This window comes from Caretta caretta, chromosome 1 (genome assembly GCF_965140235.1).
Source record: "Caretta caretta isolate rCarCar2 chromosome 1, rCarCar1.hap1, whole genome shotgun sequence".
In the NCBI taxonomy this organism is placed as follows: Eukaryota; Metazoa; Chordata; order Testudines; family Cheloniidae; genus Caretta; species Caretta caretta.
Window position 1 is genome coordinate 256,894,146 of NC_134206.1, and position 15,947 is coordinate 256,910,092.

The following is a 15,947-nucleotide window of genomic DNA, read 5'->3' on the forward strand; positions in this document are numbered from 1 at the left end:
CCACCCCCTCTTCTCACCCCACTGTCCCCCATCCACCTGCCCCCTGTTCCTCCCCAAGGCCATCACCTCACCTTACATGTGTGTCTTCTCCAGGGTCCAGGCACCTAATTAATGGAGCAACGCCTGCGCAGCGCCACTAATTAGGTGGGTGGCCCTTTATTCTCTCGTGTGCGGCTGCCCAGGTGCGCACCTTATAGGGAACTATCCGCAGACCACCTGAACGGACCACAGTTTGAGAACCTCTGTCATAGAGACAGAACTGCTTGCCTGTCTCATCATAGTAACTGTGTCTCATGGTTTTCCATGGACCTTTGTTCATAAAGTGTTTATCAATATGCATGCACACACAGCACCTAGGAAAGAAGTGGCAAGAAGCAGATGCTTTTGAACACTGGGGCAGGGGAGTGGGAGGGTGGAAATGAAGCTGGCAGGGGACAGGTCTTTGCATCCAACCTGTTATAGTTATTTTGCTTTTAACCATCTAACTGAGACTCACAGATCCACCAGAAACACATTAAATCCTTTGAACCTCTGAAATGATGCATTATTGAAGTCACAGTAGGGGAGTCAATTCAGTTTAGAAGACATAAAAGACTAACTCTACAACAAGTGTCATTTTTCATTACAAGGTAATGGCTAAAAAAAGACATTTTAATTTAATAAAAAGATGCAGTCACAAAGGGAAGAGGGGAAAAGAGGGAGGGTAGGGGGAGAAAAAAAACCCAAAACTTAATGCTTCCTTCCAGAATGCACCAAACAAACAATCCCTCTCAAGCCAATTCTCTCTTTTAAATATATTAAAATGAGATCAGCAACACCCCAACTTCTCATTATCCCTAATCTACAAATACTCCTCACATGGTATCTGTTAGATCACTGCAGTGTATGCTCGCTCCAGAGCCTCAAGTGTATGTTATTAGAATAAGTTATTCATTTAAGATCTTAAAATTTGCCTCTATAGACACTGTCATTGCATTGTTTATTGTTGTAAGTCGGTGACATCAGGAATACTGAATTGTGAAACTCACGTTACAGAAAATTTTATACATATTAAAGAAATGAATCCAATATAAATTCCAGCTTCCTCCTCCTCTTAGGTGATGTTTCTCTCATTTTGAGTTTTTATTGGTTATAGCAATCCAAGTGGCAAATGCTGCTGAAGGAATAATACATGCAAACTACAAATACCTCTAATGTATGTGCAATACACAAATACCTCCCCATTATTCCAATCCAGCTGCAGATGGGGGGTGGGAAGAAGAGAACATAACCATCCCACTTAAATATCTGGTCCCCTGTGGCTTGATGGGAGAGAACTGAACAGATAAAGTTCTTATCTAGTTCTATGTAATCTCGTCTACTAAAGGTGAGATCAGAGGTGAAATGCAGCAAATGAAAATGATTTGAACCCAGCTGAATCTCTAAGTGGCCAAAATGTTGTTGTTTTATTATAGAAGTATAAATGACTACTAATATGCTAGCCAAGCTATTATCAAATCTCTTCAGTGACAGAGCTCTCTGCTGAAGGGGACAAATACAAATAAGGTTTCAGAGTAGCAGCCGTGTTAGTCTGTATTCGCAGAAAGAAAAGGAGTACTTGTGGCACCTTAGAGACTAACCAATTGATTTGAGCATAAGCTTTCGTGAGCTACAGCTCACTTCCTCGGATGCATTCAGTGGAAAATACAGTGGGGAGATTTATATACATAGAGAACATGAAACAATGAGTGTTACCATACACACTGTAACCAGAGTGATCACTTAAGGTGAGCTATTACCAGCAGGAGGTGGGGGGAGGGGGCGGCAAGGGAAGGGAAAAAACCTGTAGTGATAGTCAAGGTGGGCCATTTCCAGCAGTTGACAAGAACGTCTGAGGAACAGTGGGGGGTGGGGGTGGGGGGGAATAAACATGGGGAAATAGTTTGTAATGACCCATCCACTCCCAGTCTCTATTCAAGCCTAAGTTAATTGTATCCAGTTTGCAAATTAATTCCAATTCAGCAGTTTTTTTGTTGAAGTATTTTAGGTCTGTAATCAAGTGACCAGAGAGATTAAAGTGTTCTCCAACTGGTTTTTGAATGTTATAATTCTTGACATCTGATTTGTGTCCATTTATTCTTTTACTTAGAGACTGTCCAGTTTGACCAATGTACATGGCAGAGGGGCATTGCTAACTACAGCATTTGCTCAAGAAACTCCTTGAAAAAGCACAAGAACAAATCCGACAGACACACCCCTGGAACCCTGACCTGGGGTATTCTATCTGCTACACAAAATCCATAAACCTGGAAATCCTGGATGCCCCATCATCTCAGGCACTGGCACCCTGACAGCAGGACTGTCTGGTTATGTAGACTCCCTTCTCAGGCCCTACGCTACCAGCACTCCCACCTATCTTCGAGACACCACTGACTTCCTGAGGAAACTACAATCCATCGGTGATCTTCCTGAAAACACCATCCTGGCCACTATGGATGTAGGAGCCCGCTACATGAACATTCCACACAAAGATGGACTATAAGCCATCAGGAACAGTATCCCCGATAATGTCACGGCAAACCTGGTGGCTGAACTTTGTGACTTTGTCCTCACCCACAACTATTTCACATTTGAGGACAATGTATACCTTCAAATCAGTGGCACTGCTATGGGTACCCACATGGCCCCACGGTATCCCAACATTTTTATGGCTGACTTAGAACAACGCTTCCTCAGTTCTTGTCCCCTAACGCCCCTACTCTACTTGCGCTACATTGAGGACATCTTCATCATCTGGACCCATGGAAAAGACAACCTTGAGGAATTCCACCATGATTTCAACAATTTCCATCCCACCATCAACCTCAGCCTGGACCAGTCCACACAAGAGATCCACTTCCTGGACACTACGGTGCTAATAAGCGATGGTCACATGAACACCACCCTATACCGGAAACCTACTGACCGCTATTCCTACCTACATGCCTCCAGCTTTCATCCAGACCACACCACACGATCCATTGTCTACAGCCAAGCTCTACAATACAACCGCATTTGCTCCAACCCCTCAGACAGAGACAAACTCCTACAAGATCTCTATCAAGCATTCTTACAACTACAATACCCACCTGCTGAAGTGAAGAAACAGATTGACAGAGCCAGAAGAGTACCCAGAAGTCACCTACTACAGGACAGGCCCAACAAAGAAAATACAGAACGCCACTAGCCATCACCTTCAGCCCCCAACTAAAACCTCTCCAACGCATCATCAAGGATCTACAACCTATCCTGAAGGACGACCCATCACTCTCACAGATCTTGGGAGACAGGCCAGTCCTTGCTTACAGATAGCCCCCCAACCTGAAGCAAATACTCACCAGCAACCACACACCACACAGCAGAACCACTAACCCAGGAACCTATCCTTGCAACAAAGCCCGTTGCCAACTGTGTCCACATATCTATTCAGGGGACACCATCATAGGGCCTAATCACATCAGCCACACTATCAGAGGCTCGTTCACCTGCACATCTATCAATGTGATATATGCCATCATGTGCCAGCAATGCCCCTCTGCCATGTACATTGGTCAAACTGGACAGTCTCTACGTAAAAGAATAAATGGACACAAATCAGATGTCAAGAATTATAACATTCAAAAACCAGTCGGAGAACACTTCAATCTCTCTGGTCACTCAATTACAGACCTAAAAGTGGCAATACTTCAACAAAAAAACTTCAGAAACAGACTCCAACGAGAGACTGCTGAATTGGAATTAATTTGCAAACTGGATACAATTAACTTAGGCTTGAATAGAGACTGGGAGTGGATGGGTCATTACAAACTATTTCCCCATGTTTATTCCCCCCCACCCACACCCCCCACTGTTCCTCAGACGTTCTTGTCAACTGCTGGAAATGGCCCACCTTGATTATCACTACAGAAGGTTTTTTCCTTTCCCTTCCCTCGCCCCCGCCGGTAATAGCTCACCTTAAGTGATCACTTCTGGTTACAGTGTGTATGGTAACACCCATTGTTTCATGTTCTCTATGTATATAAATCTCCCCACTGTATTTTCCACTGAATGCATCTGAGGAAGTGAGCTGTAGCTCACGAAAGCTTATGCTCAAATCAATTTGTTAGTCTCTAAGGTGCCACAAGTACTCCTTTTCTTTTTGCAAATAAAAATAAGTGCATTAAGTAACAAATCACAGGAACAAATTGTTTAGACTAGAGCCATTATCCCAGAAGATTACAGAGTTTGTTTTGCACCCCTACCTATTTGTTGTTAGTTTTCCATCTTTATTTTAATACGGTGGCCATTATTACCAAATGCCACCAATAGCCTACTGTTCCTCAGTAGTTCTGGATGGCAAGCACATAATCTCTTTAATTTGCATAGCGAGGCTTTGGGTTTGCTTTAAAGATGCATACAATAACCTTAGTGATAACAGCCAAATTTTTAAATGAATCCTGCCAGTCTTGTCAAACTGTCTAATTCTTTAATTATTAGTTGCTTTTGTTTGTTTTGTATTACTGTAGTACCTACAGGTCCCAAATCAAAGATCATGGACCCATCGTGCAAGGTGCTGTAAAAACACAAACCAAAAAGACAGTTATTGCTGCAAGGAGCTTTCAGTCTATACGACAAGACAACAAACAACAGAAGGATAAGGCAGACCGGGGAGTACAAGATGTCAGTGAGAAGACTTGGGGAAGTGTAATAAGCAGTGGTCACAGCACAACAACTCTGTGCATCTGAAAGGGAGTAGTGACTCTCTCAAGTAGTCCCCATTGTTTAAATATAAGTGCTCCACAGGGGGTGTAACAACTCCACAATCTGGTCCAAAATGCAAACTAAGGTTGATAAGAAAGCCCAAATTTACTTAGGCTATGTCTACACTACACAGCTTCCGAGTCCATGCCACTAAAAGGTGTGCATGGTAGCCGCTGTTTGTTGGCTCTCCTGCTAACAAAAAACTTCCACCCCCAACGAGTGGTGTTAGCGTTGTTGACAGGAAAGCGCTCCTGCTGACAAAGCACTGTTCGCACCGGTGCTTGTAGTAGGCAAAACTTCTGTGTTTTGGGGTGGGGAGGGTGTAACACCTCTGAAAGACAAAAGTTTTGTCATTCAGTTGCCAGTGTAGACATAGCCTTAGGATCTTAACCATGGTCTCTAAAGGAAATAAAGTATTACACTGAGCCCCAAAAGCCAACTTTTAGAAGGTTTCACCAAATTGTCATTAAACTAGTGCATGCCTCTCTACCTCTTTTTTAAACTGCAGACAACACAATAAACAAGATCTCCCTGATCTCGAAGAACAGTTTTCAGAAGATACTGTGATGCACAAAATAAAAAAAATTTAAAAATGAAGGAACCATTTTTTTTGTTTTTATCAGAAACACTGCTTCTAATGTAGAGATTATAAACCACTGCTATAAGATCTTGCATATTAAACTAACTGTTTAGTGTTTAAAACGGGGGGGGGGGGGGGGAATCTGATTGCTAAAGCCAGCATTTTCTGAATAGTAAGCAGGAAGGAAATGGTTTTAAATCTCCAGCATTAGAGTTCTGCTTCAAATTAAAGAATTGTTCAGCAAGATTGTTGCCAACTCTAGCATTGCTGCGTGGTAATTAAGATATTTCATTTAAAGTAAAACTTGCACATTTGCACATGCTGTGATGTGCTTCTCACTATGTGAAATTTACGAACACTGAATTCAAGCATATAGGTACTCTGTGTTATTATTAATCACGTGTATTATGATAATGCCTAAGAACCAATTTGTCTTGTGAGATAAGTAACCCTTTCTCAGGACAACCACCAAGAAAACTCATAGCTGAATTAAAAATAATAAATAAAATAAAAACACACAATTCTTATTAAAGGATGGCTCTTGAGAGGCAATTAGCGCCACTGACCACACAAAAGAAGTTACTTATCCTAAAAACCTTACAGGATCAGACACTAAGGGCTTATCTACACTGCCGCTTTACGGCACTGCAACTTTCTCGCTCAAGGGTGCGAAAAAAACACACCTCTGAGCACAGCAAAGCGCTAGTGAAGACAGTGCACCAGGGCTGGGAGCCGCGCTCCCAGCGCTGGTAGCTACATCCCTTGTGGAGGTGGATTTTTTTTTAAGAATGCTGGGAGAGCTCTCTCCTAGTGCTCTGCCGCGACTACGCAAGCCACGTTAAAGCACTGCCACGTCAGCATTTCGACGTTGCCAGTGTAGACTAGCCCTAAAGTTCTGATCCAAAGGTCAAGTCAATGAGAGAGTCTTGTCACTGATTCCCGTAGGCCCTGAATTGGGCCCTCGTGCCCTTGACTATGCCTGAGATAATGTTATAAATTGTTATATTTCTACAAAGTTGGCCCTATGTCAGGTTTTACTGATCCTCTATCAAGGACAGTTCATCGGGCTTGGAATAAAACTCAGCCTTTTGTCCATGTCATATTCCATACTCAATTATGAAGCAAATTTTTCTAACCAATACTGAGTTGTTTCTTGATTTATATTACATGTAGCGTATGGGACGATACGCCAGTGTTTTAATAGAACCTTGTGTCTTTGTCTTCCTGTCTGTAGTCTTAAAGGAATGTATTTTTACACAAACTCGGCCAAGCTAGGAAGGAGATTCTCTGCTTTTTGGAATCCTCAGCATTTTCTGATGCAAAACTATAAGAATGACAGAGAATCTCAATTCTTAGTCAGCTGGTTTCAGGCAGATATGGAGAGGCAGAGAGGAAAAAACAAAGCTGTAGGCATGAGAGAAGTTTGGACCTTCACAGCTGCTGTCAGAGACATGTTAACACACACCACTCACAATAGATGTTCTGCATAGAATATTCAAGATATAAAAAGTAATCTCAGGATTCACTTCCAAGACAGCCTCCGTGGAGCAAGATTCCAGAATACAGATGCTCATCTGCATCAGAAAGCTATTCCTGAGCCACAGATTGCAATGACACTTCACATGTCTACATTTGTGCTTTGCCAGAAAAACAAACAGGCCAAACACACTTAAAATCATCACAATCCCATTGTTCCCCACCAAGTACAAACCATTACAGGAGCCTCTTTAATCAAAAGTACTCTCAAATGAAAACCATCATAGCACTTATCTAAAGCATTTCGTCTTCAAAGCACTTTACTAACATTAATTAAAATGCCATGGTAAAAAAGATTGCCATTTTTAGGGAAGGATTCAAGTGGAAGAAAAGGTAGATCTTGGTAGTAAACCGGATTAGTGCACTACTGTTTCACTTTGGAGACTTGGGTTTTATTTCCACTCTTCGGACTCCAGTGGAAATGAGTTCTGCTCAAGACAGAGTGTATTAAAATAGCAGAGAATACTACAGTATATGTTGTCATTAAGGAGCACTGGCTCAAACCCTGGCTTGCACAACATCCTAGTCACACTAAAAGCACAGGTTAAAGCATAGCAATCAGTCCCATTTTCGTGAGTGGAAAAATGTAATCAGAAATGTTAATTTAAAGAAAAATAGGCAAATTTCATTCATACATTTTAAACTCCATCCCCCTGTAATGCTATGTATAGGAAAGGTAACCATTATGTCACTGTTGTTACCACTGTTACACAATTTCCATAAATCTTGTGCAGTGTGTGTCATGCAAGGTGTCAATGGAAAAGTTATGATTTGCTTAATATGATTATCCTGTTTATATGCATGTATCATCTTTGTATCTGAAGTTACGAATATTGGCTAGGTACTTGGATCTTACACATGTATTGTATTCCTGGGTGATGTGACCTTGGACTCATCTTGGGCCAGTAACTTTCCACAAAAAGGGGCTGTGGGATTTGTTTGAGACTGTAAAATTCTATGCACATGGCAGAGGATATAAAAGACCCCTGAAATATCTCTATTTTGTCTTCATTTCCTGTTTCATTTGTCTGGACTGGATTTTTAACAAGGAAGCTTTGAACAAGGACTGATGACCCCTGATCTGTTTGAGTGATTCCAGAGAGACTTTTGCAAATCAGCAGTTTATTCCATCGCTGCTACAAACCCGATATAAGGACTTTGCAATCACTTGTATGTGTATGATTCCTTAACCACTCTTTTCTTTATTAAATCTTTAGCAAGTTTACTAAGGATTGGCTGACAGCGTGATATTTGGGTAAGATCTAAGATTCATACTGACCTGGGGATGTGTGTCTGGTCCTTTGGGATTAGAAAGGACCTCACGCATGGTGAAATGGGTTTTCAATAACCCCACACTATATTAGACTTGGTTGTCTGGATGGAAGCCAACGGCTGGAATGCCTAGAGGGGACTGTGTTCCCTTCTAGTTAACCAGTGGGGTGTTGCGGAAGCACTTTTATTACTGGTTTGGCAAACTTAATTATAGAGGAAACCACTAGTTACTGGGGATTGGCATCCCTGTTTCTTGCAGTCTGCCCTGAGTGTGGCATTTTCAGTGTGGTCCACCCCAGGCATCCGGTCAAACCCCATCCCCTCTATAATAAGTAAAGCTTTAACATCAGTAATCTGTTCAGAATGAAGGACCATTTCCTTTGCCATCCCTCACTACCTTAAGAATTTCTAAAAGCACCCATCACTGGTAGCATCAAGGCATTAGATACAAAATTGTGATTTGCATAAGTTTGTCCACTACGTGCCCTCCTGGATTTCAACTGTTTTCTTTATCCATTGCTCATTAGCCACAGTGCAAAAGAATGTGTCATGCAGCATGCTGTCAAGTGGGCCAGCTTCAGGCTCATCATGGGCTCTGGTAATACAGTAGTTCTATGCTGGGGATCCTCCATGAAGAGCTCTCTGCCCCCAGAAGTTTCACCCTATTCTCCGTAGGCCAAATATCACAGCTCAGCTGAGTTTTGTTCATGGGCCACATATGGAGAGAGAGTCTCTAAGAGCAAGATTCTGCCATCCTTATAGTGGATAGTACCTCACTCCATGACAAGCTGCATTAATTTCAGTAAGACTACTTACAGAGGAAGCATAAGCAGTGGCAGAAACTGATGCTAAGGCAAGATATTTAAGATCCAGACAATTAAGGGTCTGCTCCAAAGCCCATTGAAATCAGTGTAAATATTCTCATTGACTTCAATGGGCTTTGGATCAAGCAGTGGCACTTTGAGTAAAATGATCAGGAACTTGAATTAGATCCAGATAGGAACTGGAAGCCAGTGGAGCATGAGGAGCACTGGCATGAAGAACTCACTTTGATTTGTATATCTAAGAAAGCACGTTGTTTGCACTAGCTAGAACTTTCACAGTCATCCCCAGGCAGAATGAGCTGCAATCAGTGACAAATTCATGAATCACAGTGGGTAAGTCTACATTGCGGAGGAATGACTAGCTGAAGATGGAAGAAGGTATTTCCTTGTACTGTGACAATCTGCTCATTTAGGAACAGCAGTGAGTCTAATAAGAACCTCAGGCTATGCACTACCATGAAAACAAGAGAATGGATTCTCTCTGCAATGGCTGAAGTCAGTGTCATAACCAGCTCCTCTAAGTGTTTCTCTCTTCCTATCAACATTATCTGTGTCTTGCCAGAATACTACCGTTCTGTTTACGGCTTAAATTTTCACCAGCAAGTTATAGCTGCATTCCTGATTTAAAGGAGATATTATGGACCCAGTCCTCAGTGATCAGAGAGTTGTTATATGATTAATTCAGATACTGTATGCATGTGTCATACAGCTGACGGGAAGGGGTGGGGGGGACAGGAAAACACAAGGGAACCTGGATTGCCATATGGGATGGTTGACTCAACACCTGCCATGTTACATTCATTTCACCTGCATAAATTACCATCACTGGGCAGATGCAGTGGGAACTGTCTTCATCCTGCAAAACTAGCTTTTTGACCAATTTATTCTAAGATTATATTTATATTTAAGTATTTTCAATATAAAGTTAATACAAATAAATACATGGTTAAGTCCCAAATCTACAACACAGTCTGCTATTGTGTCACCATCTGCCAATGGATCACAATGCCAGATCTTGGCCTTATTGCTACTCTATAATATTTAAGAAATCTACCATTACATAAATTAGTGTTATATAAATGACTTAAGATCAAAATGATAATAAAATCACAACTGACAAAAATAAAACAAACAGTAACAGATATCACTTTGAACCACCTCAATACACTTTTACCTCAGCAAACTGTAAGCGCCTCTAATCAGGAGCTGTTTCTTCCTATGTTTATGAGGAAAGATTAATAAGACTGGGACTTTTCAGCTTGGAAAAGAGATGACTAAGGGGGAATATGATAGATAAATCTATCTATAAAATCATGACAGGTGTGGAGTAAGTAAATAAGGAAGTGTTATTTACTCCTTCTGATAATACAAGAATTAGGCAAAAAGAAAAGGAGTACCTGTGGCACCTTAGAGACTAACCACCAAATGAAATTAATAGGCAGCAGGTTTAAAACGAACTAAAGGAAGTATTTTTTCACACAATGCAGAGTCAACCTGTGGAACTGCTTGTCAGAGGATGTTGTGAAGGCCAAGATCACAACAGGGTTCAAAAAAGAACTAGATAAGTTCAGGGAGGATAGGTCCATCAATGGCTATTAGCCAGGATAGGCAGAGCTGGTTTCCCTAGCCTCTGTTTGCCAGAAGCTGGGAATGGGAGACAGGAGATGGATCACTTGATGATTACCTGTTCTATTCATTCCCTCTGGGGCATCTGGCATCGGCCACTGTCAGAAGACAAGATATTGGGCTAGATGGACCTTTGGTCTGACCCAGTACGGCCGTTCCTACGTTCTTATGTACGTACTGTGCCTAGCACACTAGGACTTGTCTCTCAGTTGTGGCCTCTAGGTGCGACTGTAACACAAATAAATGAAGAACCACTTACTACAGTGACATTTGCAACTCCATTGTTTCAACCAGAAAAGTCAAAATGTTTTTTTCCAAATTATGTAACATTTGGACAGTCAGCCTATAACTTGAAGGCTCAGGGCCTGGTTATCTCCCACTGTCAAGCTGATAAGACCAAATGTGGGACAGACCCAAAATAAGGAATGCAACAACAAAAATTTAAAAATTACCCATGCTAGAAACTTAAAGTGCTCTGGCATTGATTCCCTTCATGTCAGGGACTCTCTCTAGCCTCAGGATTCTTTATTTCTGACATAAATAGTTTTCTACAACAACAGTGAGGGGGGCAACCAAACTTGCATGGAATGTAGGAAACCTTAGGACTAAAACGAGTGACATCACTCAAAATGAGGGACATTTGAGAGGTTTGTTCTCTCAGGCTTTGCACCTTAGAAAGTTATTTACTCCAGTGCAAAGAAAGTTTAAAATGCTACCACTAATGAGAATGGAGAATTCCAACCTGGAAGCATTTTACATTTTCTAGCATAGGTATAAACAACTCATTGGAGACTCAGGCCCCTAATGTTCATTTATAGTGACTTCTGCCATATCTCTATACCAGCTACTCATTGTCTATGCCAACTTAGTTCTCCAGTTTCTTAAACTAGACTATTTTGACAAAGAATATTAAGTTACAACTTTAGAAGAGCAAGGAAATATTTTTCTCCAAGCACTTCAAACATTTTATTTCCTTTCAGATATTTAAAAGGTAAGAACGCTACCTTATTCTTTGGGCATTTTCATTATCTTGGAAGCAGAGTAGATCCTACGCTTTAAATAACAGCACAAATAATTATTTAAACCCTGTTTTATTACTGGTTTACTTTTTGCACTTTTATTACTGCTAATACTTAGTCCTGCCATGAGTGTAGGGAACTGGACTAGATGACCTCTTGAGGTCCTTTCCAGTCATATGATTCCATGAATATTTAATATTGCAGTAGCACCCAGAGGGATCAACCAGATGCATGTGAAACTGATGAAGTGAGCTACGCATGTGAAGCTGATGAAGTGAGCTGTAGCTCACGAAAGCTTATGTTCAAATAAATTTGTTAGTCTCTAAGGTGCCACAAGTACTCCTTTTCTTTCTGGTCAATTTCAGTTTCTCATGCACTAGTACAGAGGTGGGCAAACTACGGCCCGCGGGACCGTCCTGCCCGGCCCTTGAACTCCTGGCCGGGGAGGCTAGTCCCCAGCCCCTCCCCTGCTGTCCCCCCTCCCGCGCAGCTACACCACCGCACGGATGGCATGGCTTGCGCCCCCTGCACCCCCAGGCTTTCCAATAAGCCAGTCCTGCTGCTCTGAGCAGCATGGTAAGGGGGCAGGGGAGTTGGATAAGGGCCAGGAGATCCCGTGGGTGGGGGTGTGGATGGGGTCAGGGCAATCAGGGGACAGGGAGCAGGGGCGGTTGGATAGGGGGTGGGGTCCCCAGGGGGCGGTCGGGGTCAAGGAGCGGGGGGGGTTGGATGGGTCGGGAGTTCTGAGGAGGGCAGTCAGGGGGCGGGAAGTGGGAGGGGGCGGAGCCCAGGCTGTTTGGGGAGGCACAGCCTTCCCTACCCGGCCCTCTATAAAGTTTCGCACCCCGATGTGGCCCTCAAGCCAAAAAGTTTGCCTACCCCTGCACTAGTAGCACAATGGTGTCATTTCTGTTCCCCGTGATTAAATAAAAATGTTAAAGTTTCTGCCTTCTCTTCCTGCTTCCCCCATTCTTCATTTATTATTTTTAAAATAAATTAACACATTTAATATATATTGAACAACATGCAAAAATGAGACCTAAAGCCAGTAGACAGTCTAACTTCAGCACTTCAGACTTGTTATGCAAGTAGTCATAAAAGGGAACTTTGATGGAAAAAGAGGAAAATTTGCTTTGAAACACAACCTTCTTCATGAATGTATAATTTGGGGGTAGAAATCTGGATCTTCAATCTGAAATGCCACAAGAGAAGGAAGGAACTCAAGACTATGCTCTATCAGTGGCATTTCAACCTCTTCTTCCTGTTCTGCGCTCAACCTATTATAGGATGCCCTGTGTATCTGGTATCAGTCCTGTGGAATCACTGGTGGAAAGGTTTCATAGCTTCACTGTATAGCTTTTTGATTTTGTCCTTGTATGTTTCTAGTTCTTTGTTGTTAATTAGATCACTATTTTTCCACTGAGACTGTTACAGTAGTGTAATTAACCTGTGATCTCTCATGACCCTCCAAAAATCCCCTTCCGGATGTTTTGGAAACTTTAGCGACTCTCTAGACTCCCCGCTTAATTAAATGAGTGCCGCATTCTAATCTGTCTTCCTTGTGCTCAATGGAAATTTCAACATTCCTATGGTAGTTGGATGTAGTTGTTGAAACACGGAACTTGATCTTGCCCCCCACACCCAGCATCTTAAAGCAGTTAGAAAGACAGCTGATCTGGTTTCCTGGGGAGTCTGCATGTGAGGGAGAATTCTCTGATGACATAGCAGCCACTGCCACTACTCATGGGTCCCAAGACAGGGAGCGTGGCAGTGAGAAAGAGGGCCTGGCCACTGTGTCTGAGCATCCTGGCAACCCCCCATCAACCACAATAGCCTTGGGCTGTTGTTGACAGCCAAAGTTTAGCACAGCAGACCTGAGGCGGTCCTACTTTACAAAAGGAACTAGTCAAGTGGCAGGTCAGCCCCAAGAGTGGGGAGTGTGGAGGGTGACTTAAAGCCACCTTCATTGTCTCCCTTCCTCCCTCATATTCCTGAGCTGTGTGGGTGATTGTGGACAAATTTTTTTAAAAATTCGCATAAGATCCTTTAGGCCCATGTTAGATGTACATCTTTCTCAATTAAGTTTGAACAGTGAATGCCCAAACCTCAAAAGTTTAGGATGACTGCAAGCAAGAAGTTCTTTTTTCTCTTTTTTTTTTAAATTATGTATTTTTGCTGTCAGAGCAAATAGCAAAGACCTAATTATCATACTTTTCTCTGCATTTCCTCAGCAGCTTGGTGTAGAATCAATACCATTAAGCAAGGAGGAATGTTTTCCTATAAGAATTCTTGAAGCCATTATCAGGTCATTTTTCATAAATGGCCAACAGTCTTGCCTTAGGGCTTGTCTATATGCCACGGCAATGTGCGCTAGAGAGGTGTGATTTCTAAAGCACATCAACATGCTGCACACTAACTGATCCATGAAGACCCTGCTGGTGCAAACTAAAAGTTCCTTAGTGTGTGTTAACATGCACAACAAACATGCATGAGAGAACTTTTAGTTCATGCCAGTAGGGTCTACATGGGCCAGTTAATGCACAATATGTTGGTGTGCTTCAGAAATCACATCCCTCTAGTGTGTATTGCTCAACCGCGTAGACAAGTGCTTAATGGCAATGCGGATTCTTTCAGTTTTTCCTGTAAATTTTCCTCTTTACTTTTGTAGTACCTCCTAGTATGCCTGTGAGTTTAAATCTTTCTGAAGGAGTACATCCAAAGCTAAGTGCTTCAACCATTTCTCTAAATTGATCATTTTGCGCAACACTGCAGGTGATGTTGTCAGCATAAAAGAAGGTTGCAACTTTCTTATCAAGTTCAAGGATTTGCCTTCCATTTATTTTTATGGCATAATCATTGATTGATCTATGTCATTTTGGGGTGGTTGCTGAAGATAAACACAGTCTGCTCCTGAATGAATCTGATGTTGAATAGCTGCCTGAAGAGCTACTGGAAGGTCTGGAACAGGGATTTAAATTATAGTATTTCAATGATAATGATAGCATCAGAAGTTTCTTCCTTGCAGGATCCTCAAACTCATCATTGTTCCACTTTTCCACTTCAATTAAAAAAAGTATTTAATTCAATGGCACATTTGATCTTGAAGAACCCAAACAAGTGCAGAAAATCTAATTTTTTTGAGATGAACACAAATCCTTGCTCTCTTTCTACTAAAAATGTGTGGAAATGTCTTACATTTTATTGTAGAAGAATAGAAGTATTGCCAGTGCCAAGTCTTTCAAAATTCATGAGTCAGGTTCCAAAAAATCATAAATGTTGGATCTGACTTTTGGTTATTGAGCCTTTAGAGTTCATGTTTTTAACCTGCTCGCTATAACCCTGAGGTCTAGGATCTTTAAAAAAAAAAATAATAATAAAAGCTGAGATTCTCACATAACTACATGACTTCAGGAACTAGAGCTTTTAAAAAAAAACAAAACACACACACAGAAAATACTGCAGGAGTTGGCAACACTAGAATGATCACTTTTCATTACTTACATCCATCCAATGACTTGTTTTCTCCCACTACCTTCAACTTCAGATATGTAGAGTCAGACAAACTCATACACTGATGTCTGGTAATTTCTTAACATTATTCATCTATTCGCAGTATTGATTAGCAGCAGTTTTTACTAAAGTAGAATGAGAAACAGCTATCAAGTGAATTCAGTAATGTGATGACTGAAAAAATGAGTCCTAGCCAGCTTTATATAAAACCATCTTACTGAGCTGCCCTAAGCACCTTCCAGAAGTTTCTAGATTCTAGCAAACCAAACTTCACATTACAAGTTCAAAACTCCACCCATGCCCCTCTCTTCCACATCCAATGACAGTTTATTCCTCCCCTTAGCCATGCCTCTTATTCCAATCACCAATGACTTTACCTATTCCTATCCAGGTTTCTAGACAGCTCCGTAACTTTCTTATTGCTTCCTAATGACCTAACAAGAGCCTTGATGTTCTCTTCATTTTGCTTTTAGCTTTTTAGAATAAAGTTTTCATTCACAGACTGAAATTACAGTAACGTGTCTAGTATTAAAAACATAACATGTGACATTCAACTAAAGATTTCAACAATGAAAAAACCACCCACACACACACTAACCCTGTTTCTCTCCAAAAGTTCACTGCCAAAAATGTCCCTGATTTTCACAATCTTGTTTCAGGGTGAACACTGCTCAACACACCCCTTTCCCCCAAATATAACCCTCCTTAACTTTCAAACTTCTCATTTTCATCAGTCTATAGAATCTAAAACTAATGGCATAAAACTGAAATGATTTGTATTTTAAATATATAAGCACATTCTGGGATAAAGGAACAGTTAAG

General features: G+C 41.5%; 1 protein-coding gene across 6 annotated transcripts in view; it reads right to left on the bottom strand.

Annotated features, from left to right (window-relative positions):
* Positions 1-15,947, bottom strand: part of LARGE1 (LARGE xylosyl- and glucuronyltransferase 1) — a 374,291-nt gene that overhangs the window by 350,500 nt on the left and 7,844 nt on the right. The gene's annotated exons all lie outside the window — the stretch shown is intronic.